The 14,793-nt window shown below is 34.4% G+C and overlaps 1 protein-coding gene across 1 annotated transcript in view; it reads left to right on the top strand.

The window, feature by feature from the left end:
* LOC131947365 (uncharacterized) overlaps positions 1 to 14,793 on the top strand; it is a 253,332-nt gene that overhangs the window by 10,258 nt on the left and 228,281 nt on the right. The gene's annotated exons all lie outside the window — the stretch shown is intronic.

Below are 14,793 nucleotides of genomic sequence, written 5' to 3'. Positions count from 1 at the left end.
TAAACATATTGAACATCATATCGTATTATCATGCAATCATTGTCTTGTTTTATCACTTATATCTGCTATAGTTCAGTTATGATCAAATCAAACATTGTGGATAGACTGTTTATAAACTAAACTTGTTGTATGTCAGTGATACATTTCTCTGCATTACACAAAGTCAGCGTAGAGTAAATAACAAGCAAATAAGGTGAATGAAATATAAACCTAGCCCTATTAAAATCTCAGTAGACGCCCATGTTTATGACGGGCCATTGATATGAAAATCATAAGTGTTCTCTTCACGCTGATCATTTCATGTTTTCACAACCAAGAAATCCACCCACCTTCTTGAATATATGTGTTAGTTAGTGTAGTGCTCAGCACATATTTGAGACTGAAGAAGTTGACATTCTATTAGGATATGGTTTTTGATATGTTTGCTTATCATCCGTCTATAGTGAAGATAGGTTTCATACACATACTATTGCTAAAAGCGATACCACTTTAACTAGGTTTTTCTACAACACATGAGAGAGTAATAGATGTTAACCAATATACAATTAGAACCAAATTTTATTAGGCTCACCATGAATAATAAAAAAATATATATTTCCAATACAAACATAAAGGTTACATTTGCAAAATGCAATTATATGTATCAGGTATAGAATAAAATTTATGATAGTCAGATCAGTTTTACTGCGTCCATGTTTAATTAGTTTCTTATTTAAAACTCAATAATATTAAAAATATACATTCTTAATAATAAAAGCAGTAAAAATAATGCTAGATAGAGTTATAAAACAGTCATTTTATCTTCAGTGTATAAAGTAAATGATCATCATCATACCTAGCGATCCATTAGGCAGACAAAGTAGAGTTCTTGTGTTTCTTGACCTCGGCATATGTAAAAATGTTTTAATTATAGAGTTAGGTGGACACCAGAGCTAAGCGGAATCAAGGACGCTGAACTTGCTGGATCCAGATTCATCGGTAAATTGTCGCGTCATGCTCATGTCACACTCACGCCACAAATATTTTATTGAACTACTGGATCGATTCTTTCAACATTTTTCTGTGTGTGGGAACCTAACGGCAACCATTTTAATAAAACCACAGGAAAACTTGTAGCACCAGATGAACGTGAGGATAAACTGATTAAAATTAGTGTGTAAAGGGGGTGATACATGTTTTAAGAGCATTCGTGTTAACTCTGCCAACACATCTGCCGCTGGATCAACTGTTGTAGACATGAAGAAAGGCCAAGAACTTTATTTTAAAGTGAACGAAGCTGATGATGGAGCCAATCTACAAGGAGGAAGTGGCTTCACTATTATTAGATTGTAAATTTAATCATGCTTATGAAATAGGTAGTTTATCATTTATTTCACACCACATCATTTTCTATTATTTTTAATTATCCAATTTGTCTATATTGTATGCATGTGCATATCGTTTCAATAGGTATGCTTTCCTGTTACTGGCAGTCATAGTATAGAGAAATATGTGAACATACTGAATTATATTCTACACTTCATTTTATGAATACAAATGAATTGTGTTCTTTTTCGGTTGCATTTAAAGAACCATACAATTAAACATACAAAGAATGTGTTTGAGTGTTCTAACATAAATTAATGTAAAGAAAATATTAAGTAGCTATGCTTCGATTGTCCTTGTGAAATAAACATATACATTATAAAGTATTATGTCTTGTCAATGAGTACGTTTATGTAAAATAATATGCTTTTCGCATAAGTCAATGTGACAGAGACATTTGGTTTACTAACAATGGTTAAAGAGGATATGTTTAGTCTCTTATGCTTATGATATATGTGTTGTAATAATTTACGTTTCATTAAATATAATTACATTGTAAATAAAGTAGAATGACGTTTATCCGTGGTTGTTATGATCGTTGATGCAGAGATTTGATGTAAACTTTTGCAGACGTGTGTGTCTGTGAATTTGCATCTGTGAAAATATACATTGCCATCTCTCCGCACCCCCCCCCCCCCCCACTCTTTACCGCATGACTGGTACAATACAGGAATAAAATATCAAAGTGTGATACCAAGGTGTGATACCAAGGTGTGATACCAAGATGTGATACCAAGGTGTGATACCAAGGTGTGATACCAAGGTGTGATACCAAGGTGTGGTACCAAGGTGTGATACCTAGGTGTGATACAGAGGTGTGATACAAAGGTGTGATACCAAGTTGTGATAACAAGGTGTGATACAGAGGTGTGATACAAAGGTGTGATACCAAGTTGTGATAACAAGGTGTGATACCTAGGTGTGATACCTAGGTGTGATACAGAGGTGTGATACAAAGGTGTGATACCAAGTTGTGATACCAAGGTGTGATACCAAGGTGTGATACCTAGGTGTGATACAGAGGTGTGATACAAAGGTGTGATACCAAGTTGTGATAACAAGGTGTGATACCTAGGTGTGATACCTAGGTGTGATACAGAGGTGTGATACAAAGGTGTGATACCAAGTTGTGATAACAAGGTGTGATACCTAGGTGTGATACAGAGGTGTGATACAAAGGTGTGATACCAAGGTGTGATACAGAGGTGTGATACAAAGGTGTGATACAGAGGTGTGATACAAAGGTGTAATACAAAGGTGTGATACCAAGGTGTGATACCAAGGTGTGGTAAATTAATTTCAGCAGTTGTTTTACAAACTATGGAACACTAGCAGGATATGGGGTAGTAGGAAAGTAATATATTAATATTTGTAGTTATAAAATGTGTACATTCGTTGTAAAATGTTATTTTACTACATACTAATTCTTTCGGAAAAAATAAATAAATGAGGAATAATTTCCCTTAACATTAACTTTATATTCGTATATCACCCTAAGTCGCAAGGCACTTTCAGTGCAATCGGGCGTTAAAAAGTTTTTTAAAATTATTCTTAAATAATTGCATACAGTATATCAGTATAATTGTATTAGATCAACTATCTAGTCTGTGATAAGTCATTTGTCTAAAGTTTATCTATCACTAGCTTTAGGTTTGCTTAATGTAAACTTACATTTGACTGAATAATCATAAAGTCTAAGCTGTTTAACACTTGATTTATTCACTCTAGTTCCAATACACTAACAAATTGTGACTCGACTTAATCAACAATGTGTGAAGTCATGAACACAAGTTGCAGCTACCACTTAGAGATGCCTGTTGTATGTGTACTTTTTACTGACCCTTCTTTTGGCTTAATTTCAAACCATTTATCTTAGTTCAAAACAACATGTAGCATCATATCGTGTTATCATGCAATCATTGAATTGTTTTATCACTTATATCTGTTCTAGTTTAGTTATGATCAAATCAAACAGTAGGTCTACATTACTGCCGATAGACTGTTTATAAACTAAATTGGTTGTATGTGAAGATAGGTTTCATACACATAATAATATTCTAAAAGCGATACCACTTTAACTAGGTTTTTCTACAACAAATGAGACAGCAATGGGTACAACCAATTTACAATTAGAGCAAAATTTTATTAGGCTCACCGTGAATAATAAAAAAAAATATTTCACAAACAAATAAAATGTTAAATTTGCAAAATATAATTATATGTATCAAGTATAGAGTAATATTTAATTTATTTATTTCTGCATCCATTTTTACGTGTTTTCTTATTTAGGTCTTAATAATATTACAAATATAGGCTACAGTCATAATATTATATGAAGTAAAAGTAATACTAGGTAGAGATATAAAACAGTCATGATATGTTCAGTGTATAAAGTAAATAATCCTCTTCACACCTAGCGATCCGTTTGGCAGATGAAGTAGAGTTCTTATGTTTCTTGACTTCGACATATAAAAAGAAGGTTTAGTTATAGGGTTAGGTGGACATCAGAGCTAAGGGGACACGGGGACGATAAACTTGCTGGATCCAGATTCTATCTTGAGACTTCGGAGTTAGCAGAACTTTTAGTCAATCGCATGGTCACGCCGTTACCTCTTCTTTGTATGAATTTCATTATAAGCTCATAGCGAGAATGTAGCCTTACGGTAATGATTTTTAATTATTGGTTTACAAATACAACTATATTTGTTAAGCTAAATTCTTAAAATAGTGAAACCTTTTCCTTTTTTGCAGGAAAGACCCGGGTCCTGATTATAGAACTTTAAAATATAGTTCTTGACCTTTCTTCATCGGAACTACAGTTGATCCGCAAGCAGAAATATTGTCAGGTTTCACAATAGCCAGATATAAACCATCATCTGGTGCTTCAAGTTTTCCTGTTGTTTCATTAAATGGCACCGTTGTGTTACCTCGGCACCATTACAATTTCCAATAAACGTTTTAACTGGGATACATTTTTCTAAAAGATAATCTAATCTTACAACATAGCTGCTTCATGTCGCATCAATGTAAAAGAAAATTTTAAGATAGAAGAAATTAAAATACATTACATTATAAGGGGAGCCGGACGTTTTCCTGAAAAACATTTGCCGATTTCCCAAACGGACACTTGCCCGAATGTAACAGTGTATTTTCAGTGTAATGATGTTGTATAGGTACTTGCTATTTTAATTTGTTTTAACAAAAAGCAGGTTTTACAATAAGCCACAAGCTAAAGTTACAACCGGTTGAATACGTTTGTTAATTAAATTAAAATATTTTGTAATTTTATTTCTTCTGTTGAAAATAATAAGCTTTTAGTTGAAGTGAAAATAAGAAAATAAACCAAACTTATTTCAATTAAAGCAATTATTGATAAAAATGTGTAGACTGTGATTTCCTGATCGATCATAGCAATTTTTATTTTTCGCTATTCAACTCATTTCAAAGATTATAATTATGTAAAATATATTTGGTTTAGTTGAAAACCCACACCCTACATCCATTTCTATATAATATTTCAGGTGATTCGATATAACATTACCATGCATGTGTTTACGTTAATGTTGACATTGTAAAGTGTTTAAAGTACCTACCAGAACTCTCTCGATTAGAGATGACGTAGTCGACTCTAGTCGGAAATCCAAACCTGACACTTTCAGGTTAACTAATGACATACCACACTGCCACACCGTTTCAGTGTTAAAGAATGAAAAGGGTAACGGTCGACTTCAGTCTTGGTGTGAGTTAATTTAATTTGTGCTTTCACACGCGATGTTATCAATGGATCTTTATGTTATAACTGGGGTCTATGTTACCCTCAGTTGTGCGGTGAGAGGGTATTCAATACCATTATGTTCCTCTCTAACAATTCAGTAGTTATTTCTAGAGTCTCGACAGGATGACAACAGTTAACTTCACTATTTTTTATACTATAAAATACAAAGGACGTCTTGAACGAACTATAATGAGACTTGACAACACAACGACCTCACTCCAACACAACAAGATTAAGACTAACTAAACTTCTTCCCCGGCAACAACGATCCTAAACTGAAACGTCTCATTCTTGTGTACTGCGTCACATCTTCATGCGTTCATTATATCTTTCGCACCAATATTCGTTCACATTTACACGCCTTATCAAACATCATAACACTTTACTTGAGGCTAAAAGTGAAAATTGTATTAAGCAGCACATTTTTAAAATCAGTTCCCTTTTCAACTAAATTATGTTTCTGTTATGTTATTAATTAAAATGGAAATATATGTCAATATATCTACTATAAATCGAAAATTTAAAATAGACCTCAATTACCGCTTTTAGTTAATTTTGTCAGCGAATGCGAGAATGAAAGAAAATGTCGGAGATGTTTGGGTAATTGTCTGTTTAAAATCATCAATATTTTGATCATACACTTAGCGCTAACATTCCGAGAAGATGGTGATTGCATTGAATTAGATGGAACTGTGTAAAGATTACTAAAAAAATAACATAAACCATTCACGTTTTGTAGAGATGTATTCTACACACGTAGTAAGCGTTAGCGTGTGTTTAATAAGTTGGTTACATGTTTTATTGTTTTGAGAATTTCCCATCCACAATGTTTTGTGTTGTACTTCTATAAATTAACAATAGTAAAACTACTGGAGTCGGGATAACTTTGCGCCTTGATCTGCGTAAGAAACTGGAAAATAAAGTTCTTGACCTTTCTTCATGTCAACAACCACTGACCCAGCAGCGCTAGTGGCGGCACATTTCACTTCTATAGACTTACAACACCCTCCTTCAGCAATCACAGCAACTCCAATCCGTTTATCTGCCCATTCATGTAGAGTTACACAGACAAGATATAAACCATCATGTGGTGATACAAATTTTCCTGTTGTTTGGTTAAAATGTTGACCGTTATATTCACGTACTTCATCAAATGTTGAAATAATTGATCCAGCACTGACAGGTGTGGGGTCAGCAAGCTGTACATAACAAACAAATCTGTTACATACACGTGACTCTGTTGATTAGAAAACATATGTATGATATACATTTTCAATTTCACACATGCTCTTATTATTTGATTCATACAATGATAATTTACATTTACCTTTGAAATTGTTGTCTATAAGACAATTAATTTCAACTATTAGTTTCGTACTGCTTTATGTTTTAGTATTCTTATTTTATCATCTGACGATTATAAACTTTTAATTTTATACAAGTGTAGCAGGTCACGTAATAAGTCACCAAAAGTAAAACAAATACTATATACCTGCTCTACATTTTGTATGTGTTTCCATTACAGTTTAACTATAGGAAACAAACTATATTGAAACAAACATCACGTGAACTGAAGTTTCTCTCTTGTGTGCGTACTTATGAAACTTTTATAAACTCAATGACATTATTAGCACGATCAACTTTGTGTAGTGTTCTTTTCACGTTACAGTCAATTAATTAGATATTAAGATGTTCATGTTTATGTTTTCAAGTTATTATTTTAATCCCTACCCGAAGAAATCCGCCTACATATCCTTGATACTAGGGTATCTGACAGTCGGCAGACACATATACTCTGGTCCACAAGAAACCACAGGTGTCCAGCAACCGGCTCAAACCAGTACTCCACCTCGTTGGAAACAGTCCTCCTGTTGGCCAATCTCTGAAGTCTCACCAGTCAATAGAGAAGCCCAGAACCACAGCCAGTAAACTAGCAGTATTCGTGTGAGTGTGTATGTGCAGTTGTCTTGTGAGGGTGTATGTGCAGTTGTTGTGTGAGGGTGTATGTGCAGTATTCGTGTGAGGGTGTATGTGCAGTTGTCTTGTGAGGGTGTATGTGCAGTTGTTGTGTGAGGGTGTATGTGCAGTTGTCGTGTGAGGGTGTATGTGCAGTTGTCGTGTGAGGGTGTATGTGCAGTTGTCGTGTGAGGGTGTATGTGCAGTTGTCGTGTCGGGGTGTATGTGCAGTTGTCGTGTGAGGGTGTATGTGCAGTTGTCGTGTGAGGGTGTATGTCAAGTTGTGAGGGTGTATGTGCAGTTGTCGTGTGAGGGTGTATGTGCAGTATTCGTGTGAGGGTGTATGTGCAGTTGTCGTGTCGGGGTGTATGTGCAGTTGTCGTGTGAGGGTGTATGTGCAGTTGTCGTGTGGTTGATAGAAGGCTGGGGAGATATGACGATGTGGGATAGCGGTAGAGTTTTTTGTTCTGTAACTGGATAAACACGCCAATACAAGACTGAAAAACTACTGATATTTGGTTTTTACAATTTTTTACTCTTTCATAGTTTGATGCCTAGTTATAATATTGAGGAAAGAGTTTGCTTTGTATTATGGCAAATATGTGTTTGTAGTCTCAGATTTTTCTCCAGGTCATCCTAACAAACAAGTTAATTTGTTAACACAGTGGAGTTGTCTACGGTCCACGCCAGCCCTGGCCGCCTCTACTGGAACATCTTTCTTTGATTCCTGCAACTATCTGACCGCATTCACGTCATCGACTTGGTCGGCCACAACAACAGCCAGGGTAAACAGCAGACAGGCAATCACGACAGCTTTCATTTTCTGTCGGTAGAAAAAACTGCACCAGTAACAAATTATTGCACATAGACTAAATGAATTAATAAACAAACAGACAACCTAACGCTAATAATAAAGTTTGTTTGGGTGTTTATTGTCACAAACGAACAAAAATAAATTAGAATATTAGAAGTTTGAATGTATTTAGATTATTTTAAAAATTTTAAAATACGTTTGAAAATTATTATATAATTACATTAAATCAATTGAATAGGTTATAGTTAAGCGTAGATTACGATATAATCAGTGTTTCTTCCAGACTTTTTTCTCCGGGGGGGGGGGGGGGCACTTGAAATTTTCGGGGGGGGGGGGGCGGTAGACATTCTTCGGGGGGGGGGGGGGGCGGACACTGTTAAAAGTATATATTTTCTATATGATTTATATGAATTTCATTTCGTTCGGGGGGGGGGGGGGGCGGTAAAAATTTTTCGGGGGGCTTCGTCCCCCCGAAGAGATGCCCGGAAGAAACTCTAGATATAATACGTAAAAGTAATAGTAGCCTTAGTCAAAGAAGTCAAAATTAAACAACTACTTATGCAATAGTAAGATAATTAAAACATTTTAAAATTATTTAGTATGTGAGAGAAAAAAGGATTTTGGTATATGGATTTAAAGTAAGAATTGAATAATTAAAGTGTGTGTGTGTCAGAAAGAGAGAGAGAGAGAGAGAGGGTGTCAGTGTGTCGTTTGATAAGTTTTGAAATACAAAAAAATTTCGTTGTTAATTGCTATTTTAGAAAATGCGTGTGATTTAAAATAAGCAATACAAACATAACGAAAAAAAAAAACAATTCCTTTATTTTCAAATAGTAACAAACTATTTACCGAACTAAAGTGGCAGAGGTTCTTAGATAGACCTTTTCTGAAAACTCTTAAAGTGTTGAGCTACAAGCCACGTATACTAATATACTACTCAAATTTCAAATTTATTCTAAAAACGGTTACAATTGTAGGCACGAAGGCCTTTTTTCACATTGGCCGTTTAAACAAATAAAACAATTCAATAACACATAGCAGTAACATAGCACTAAAAATGTGGAATAAAGAAATAATGTTACATAGTTATAATACAAAATGATATTAAAAAAAAGAGAATATAATAGATGAATGAGAAATGTTACAATGAGTCAGTTAGAGAGGTCATTAAATAATTGTAGTTTTAGTTTAGATTTGAATATATTTTCAGATCTAGATAGCTTTATTTTATAAGGAAGATTGTTCCACAAATTAGAACCAGAGTAGGCGAAGCTATGTTTTTGGAAAAAAGTTGTAGGCTATATGGGAATGGTAAATTAAGACGACGATTTAATTTTATGATAAAAGAAAATAGGTCTCATAAGTAAGAGGGGGCTGTTTCGTGGAATATTTTATATAAGAAAATTGATTTCGTATATATATTATCTTTTTATTTAATGGAAGTATTTTAGTTGTAAGAAAAGAATCCAGACTACTAGACAAGCCAGTAACCAGTTTTATAGCCCTTTTTTGTAAAGATAGAAGAGGACGCTGCTTAGTTATAAAGCTGCCGCTCCACACTACAGAAGCATAATCTAACCTAGATTGAATAAAAGCCTCATAAAAAACCAGCCTGCTCCTATAGTTGAGAAAGTTCTTTATCCTTGCTAATTGAAAGTTGTCTTTAATAAGGACATTCTTAGAAAATGAATATGATCGGACCAAGTGAGGTTGTGATCTATAACCAATCCTATGCATTGCTAACTATCAACCTGTTCAATGTTTGTATTGTCTATAGTAATGCAGCATTAATGTATTCAAATATTCTGCGATTATGGTCATGTCGCTAATGAAATTCAGAGGGAGCCGATTGTCTATCACCTTACAAAGCTTGTAAGAAAACAAAAAAAATTGCATAATAACATAAATAATGTACGCATCTGGCGAGCTAAAAATAAGATCAGACAACAGAACAGATAAATAGTTTAAAATATTAACAAAACCACTTAAAAGTTAGCATAATTTGTTATTTGAAACAAACTAGATTAGGTAAAAGGCTCATCTGTAATATTGATAACGTTAGCCTTAAGGCTTTTATCCAGGTATATATAACGACCCATTTACGTGTACGATTTCAAATCGCTGCTAAAATTATTTTAATATAAGCTTTAAGATGTTTATCCCATATCACATACAGCTACTTAATGTGCATGGATTTATGGCACTACGTTTAACAAGCGATGTCGTGGTCGTATGTTAGAGCCCACGGCTGCTAATACAAAAGTCTCGAGTTTAAATCCTGGCTCAAGTTTATACAAAGTCACTTAGTACTCCCTCTTATGATGGGTACATTTAAGGAAACTATGACGTTTGAGTTTAATACAAGCCACACTATCACAGTTTATGCCAAGGTCAAGTAAACTATTTTTTTTTTATTTGTTGCTAAAAGAACTACAATTTTATAAATGGAAACTTGATCTAACAATATCTGTGCAAGTCGTTTTCGCTAACTGTACTTTGTTTTATGTTAGAGAGTAGTCAGCTTCTCACACAACTACCGACACGGAGGGCCAAGACACAACGTTTACCCTGGCTCATACACACAGATCTGCTCGATAAATGAAATGATTTAACAGCTATGCAATGATTCTTTCATGCTAAGTTAACCTTGCTGGGACTTACCAATGGTTCCAGATCAATAACAGGTGTTAGAAAAAAATGTCTATTGTTGCCCTACTCTTCCTGGTTGTTCTCGAATATGTTACTCACATCCTATGCCTGTGCTGACCATTCTAGATTGGAGTAAATTTATGAACATAGCACACATTTTACCAGTAAAAAGTTGATACAGCAAATAAACTTTAACAGTGTTTTGATTGTATCAGGCGTTGTGTTTTAAACAAGAGTAATTCTATCAGTCTTTAAGTGAAGGAAGACCATTCTGTAATAAAAATTGTGTATACATCTCCCCAACAAGAGTAGCTATAATAGCGAAGTTATTTCTTTAGGTGTATAATTTCATCTAATGAGCTCAATCAAGATATTGAACGTTACTTAGTTATATAATTGCATAAAATCAACAAGGCCATTAAATATGATTCATCTTTTATTTTGCTAGTTTAATGATGTTTCTTAACCCTTTATTTACGGAATTAGGTTCTGAATGAAAGCTTTTTTAAAAGTTAAATCATTAAAACATCATCATAAGGTCTGAGAATGATGTGTAATACACACGTGTCTTATGTTACTGGGGCCAGTAGACTTAATGTGAAGTGATCACCCCACAAGCATGATGTGCAACTTTGATGTTTTGTCTGAAAGATATAATTTATTAGTTAAAAAATAGAGGCAGTGACTAAATACTATCCAAGTTCTTTTAAAAAGATATACATCTTTTAATTTAGCTTTATATTTTCTAATGCAGCGATATATTTGCATCTGCGCGCTATAATTAAAAACAATTCCAGATTTTAAAAAAATTCGTAAAAAACGTTTTATGTATGTTTTAACTAAACTCTACTTTCATTTTTAATGAATTTTAGATGAATGTTTCTAGGAATGTATAGTTTTTTATGTGTTTGCTTGCATCAGAGACAAAAATATGACTGTAAATATGCCTGCTTACATCAGTGACACACGTAGATAAGACTTGTGTCATATGGGATTGCGACAAAACTATATCGCGTGTTTAAACAGTTTCTAGAATTTTAGTCATTGCTTTTAGTTCAAGCGTTAATCTAGCAATTTAAAAATGTATAATTAAAATAAGTGTATCTTACATAAACACATATTACATATGTTGTGCGTGGCTTTTACAAGAACCGTTTTTCCCTCAATGGATTTTTTGCTTTCCATTTGCTATAAATTATACAACAAAATTGAAGCCGCCCTGTAGATGCATATGGCTTATTATCCCAAGTACCAGACAAGCACGTTACAACACTGCTTGAATCAGCTATCTCCTGGCTCGTGTACCCTGTCACACATAGTTAATTGTGCTTTTGGAGTGTGGGCTGCTAATCAACTTTAGATGTCGACTTGGTCATCTCTAGGATTGTCAGACATGGAATAGAGGATTATCGGATGCACTGTTTGCAATGTCTATTTCATTGTTTGTTTAGTGATTGTTATAGTTTGTCAACTTTCCTTAATTTCTAAACTTCTGGAGCTGTATCACCTTACGGATATAACGATTATATCGAATATTGGTAATAGCTTCATTTTTTGCAATTTTAAAATATATTACATTGTATTATTATTGCATTTATTTTATTTATATTGTATATTTGCATCATTTACCACATTATTTACCTGGTAAATGATGTGGAAGAGTTTGTCTACCATGGCAGCAAGATCAGCAAAACAGAGGAGGACATAACGTGCTAGAGCCAATAGAGCCCGCTGCGCTTTCACAGTTCTGCGACCCATATGGAAAAGTTCGGCCATCTCCATTACCACAAAAATCAGGATATTTAACTCAACTGTCAAAGCAGTTCTGCTGTATGGAGCAGAGACATGGAGAGTCTCCAAAGCAAGCACAGCAAAGATACAGACCTTCATGAATAGATGCCTTAGACCAGGGGTTCCTAACCCTGTGCCCGCGGTCGCCATTGCGCCCGCTGAACGATTTGTATGTGCCCGCCTCTCACTATTCGACAGAGACAGAATTTTTGTCATAAACATAATTTTAAAATATGATTTATTTTTTTTCATTTGTTACAGTTTTTTTTTTTTTTTACGGCCTAGGTTTATTAAATATGCTCGATACTTGTCTCAACTTGTCTAGCGGCGAGCCAGACTGCACTATTTACGCTAGCCTGGAACTGCTAGTGCCATTTGAATCATTTTTCGGTTTGGACATATTTTTGTGAATCATTGTTTTCAAAAATAAAATTAATAAAATCAAGATATAGATCTCGACTCACCGATGAGCATATTTATGATTGTCTGCTAACAGGATAATCGTCATACGCTCCTAATTATGAAGCTCTGGCCAATGAAATGCAATGCCAAAGATCACATTGACTTTATTATATTTTTTAATAAAATGTTTTTTTTTTTGTATTTATGTGTTTTGTTTACTTTCTTTACGTTTTGTAAATACATTTCTCTGTGTGTATGCAATTTGAAAAAAATGCCAAATAATTTTATTATTTTGAAACATTTTTGTTTATCATTTATTAATACATTATGACTATAATAAAATAAGAAAATAAATTATGGGAAAATGACAAGTTATGGAAGGAGTTTGTCGATTTAAAATAGGTGGTGCTCGCCACCCTACCGATATTTTAGAATGTGCTTTAGAGTAAAAAAAGGTTGGGAACCCCTGCCTTAGACAGATTTTGAAACTGAGATGGCAGGACAAAATGCCGAATATAGAGCTATGGAGGAAATCTAGGCAAGAGCCCAAGGGTATGCAAATAAGAAGGAAGAAGAGTTGTTGGGTGGGTCACACATTGCGAAAGGCTCACCTAAATGTCACAAGCGCTTGAGTGGAACCCCCAGGGAAAGCGGAAGAGAGGGCGCCCAAGACAGACCTGGAGGCGGAGTCTTCTTGAAGAACTGAAGCCAACAGGGATGTCTTGGGAGATGACAAAATTAATAGCCGGGGATAGGAAGAAATGGAAGGAAATGGTGGAGGCCCTATGTTCCGTAAGGATCAAAGAGGACTAAGTCAAATCAATATTTGCATGTGTTCACTGTTACCTGTTTTGGGTTAGGTTATTTATAGAGAAGACATATAGGTTTTATGTTAGTGATAACCTTAAAAAATAAAACGAATTTTGTTGTACGAGTCTCAGATGTTTTAAATGTGGCTGTATTATTAGGACGGCTTAAACTTGTCTCCATGTAGAAAAAAAAAGAGACTGAGTGAATAGGTTCACACAGAAGAAGAGATAGTGTGTATGCCCAGCCGCCTTTACTTTCCCTAACGTGAGTTAGGTACCCATCAGAGTTTAGTGGACTCAGGGACGGTCAACTTGGCTTGAACCCGGGTTCAAACTCGAGACTTACGGGTTAGCAGTCCAGCTCTCTACCGCTAGACCTCTCCGTCCCATAACAACACGAGGTAAATTTAATTACAAACATCAGTTGGTCTGATGTGGATCTACATGTGTACTGATGTCCTACCGTTGTGGTGTGTATATACTTGTGTGATGTGTACTTACTGGTGTGATGTGTGACGACTAATGTATTGTGTACCTATTGAAGTGACGCGTACGTACTGGAGTAATATGTACCTACTGATATGATCCTACCTACGTGTGTGATGTGTACCTACTAGTGTGGTTCAAAGAAGTAGTTCGAAATAGAAAAACCCTTACGTTTAATTTGGTTTAGCTGAATAATTTACCTTTGATAGTTTTCACTTTGAAGACATATGCTGAGATCTTTTTTACTTCTACTTTTAAATATTGATATCTATGTCAGTATTTTGCTAAATGCAGCAACAGGATGCTTTTTTTTAAACCGAGGTAGATGATGTAGTAACTTGAATCACAACAACACTTTTCATTTACAAAAGCCATTTTAAATTGAGAAAAATGTATCGAAATTATGTATTTTTGTTGACAAATATCTTAATAAGGTAGCTTTATAACGCAGTCGTATCCGTATATTTATAAATATAAAATTCATTCATTAAACGGGTCAATTTTTTATCAATTAGTTCAAAATGGATACTTAAAACAAACATAAAAACATTCATAATGATATTAAATAAGAAAATACACCCGATTTGCTTTCTTTAATAAATGTCTGTCGACATTGCGATCTATTAGCGAAAACAATTTCATTAAAGAATGAAAGAATCTGATTATACAGCTGCATAAACAGAAAGTTTGAAGGAAATAGGAATTTACAGAAGCGGAGGTAAGAATGTTAAATTAGTAATTTATAT

The sequence above is a fragment of the Physella acuta genome, unplaced genomic scaffold (assembly GCF_028476545.2).
Source record: "Physella acuta isolate Inbredline_101_S28 unplaced genomic scaffold, ASM2847654v3 ptg000592l, whole genome shotgun sequence".
In the NCBI taxonomy this organism is placed as follows: Eukaryota; Metazoa; Mollusca; class Gastropoda; family Physidae; genus Physella; species Physella acuta.
This window is presented reverse-complemented; position numbering and strand designations above follow the sequence as displayed.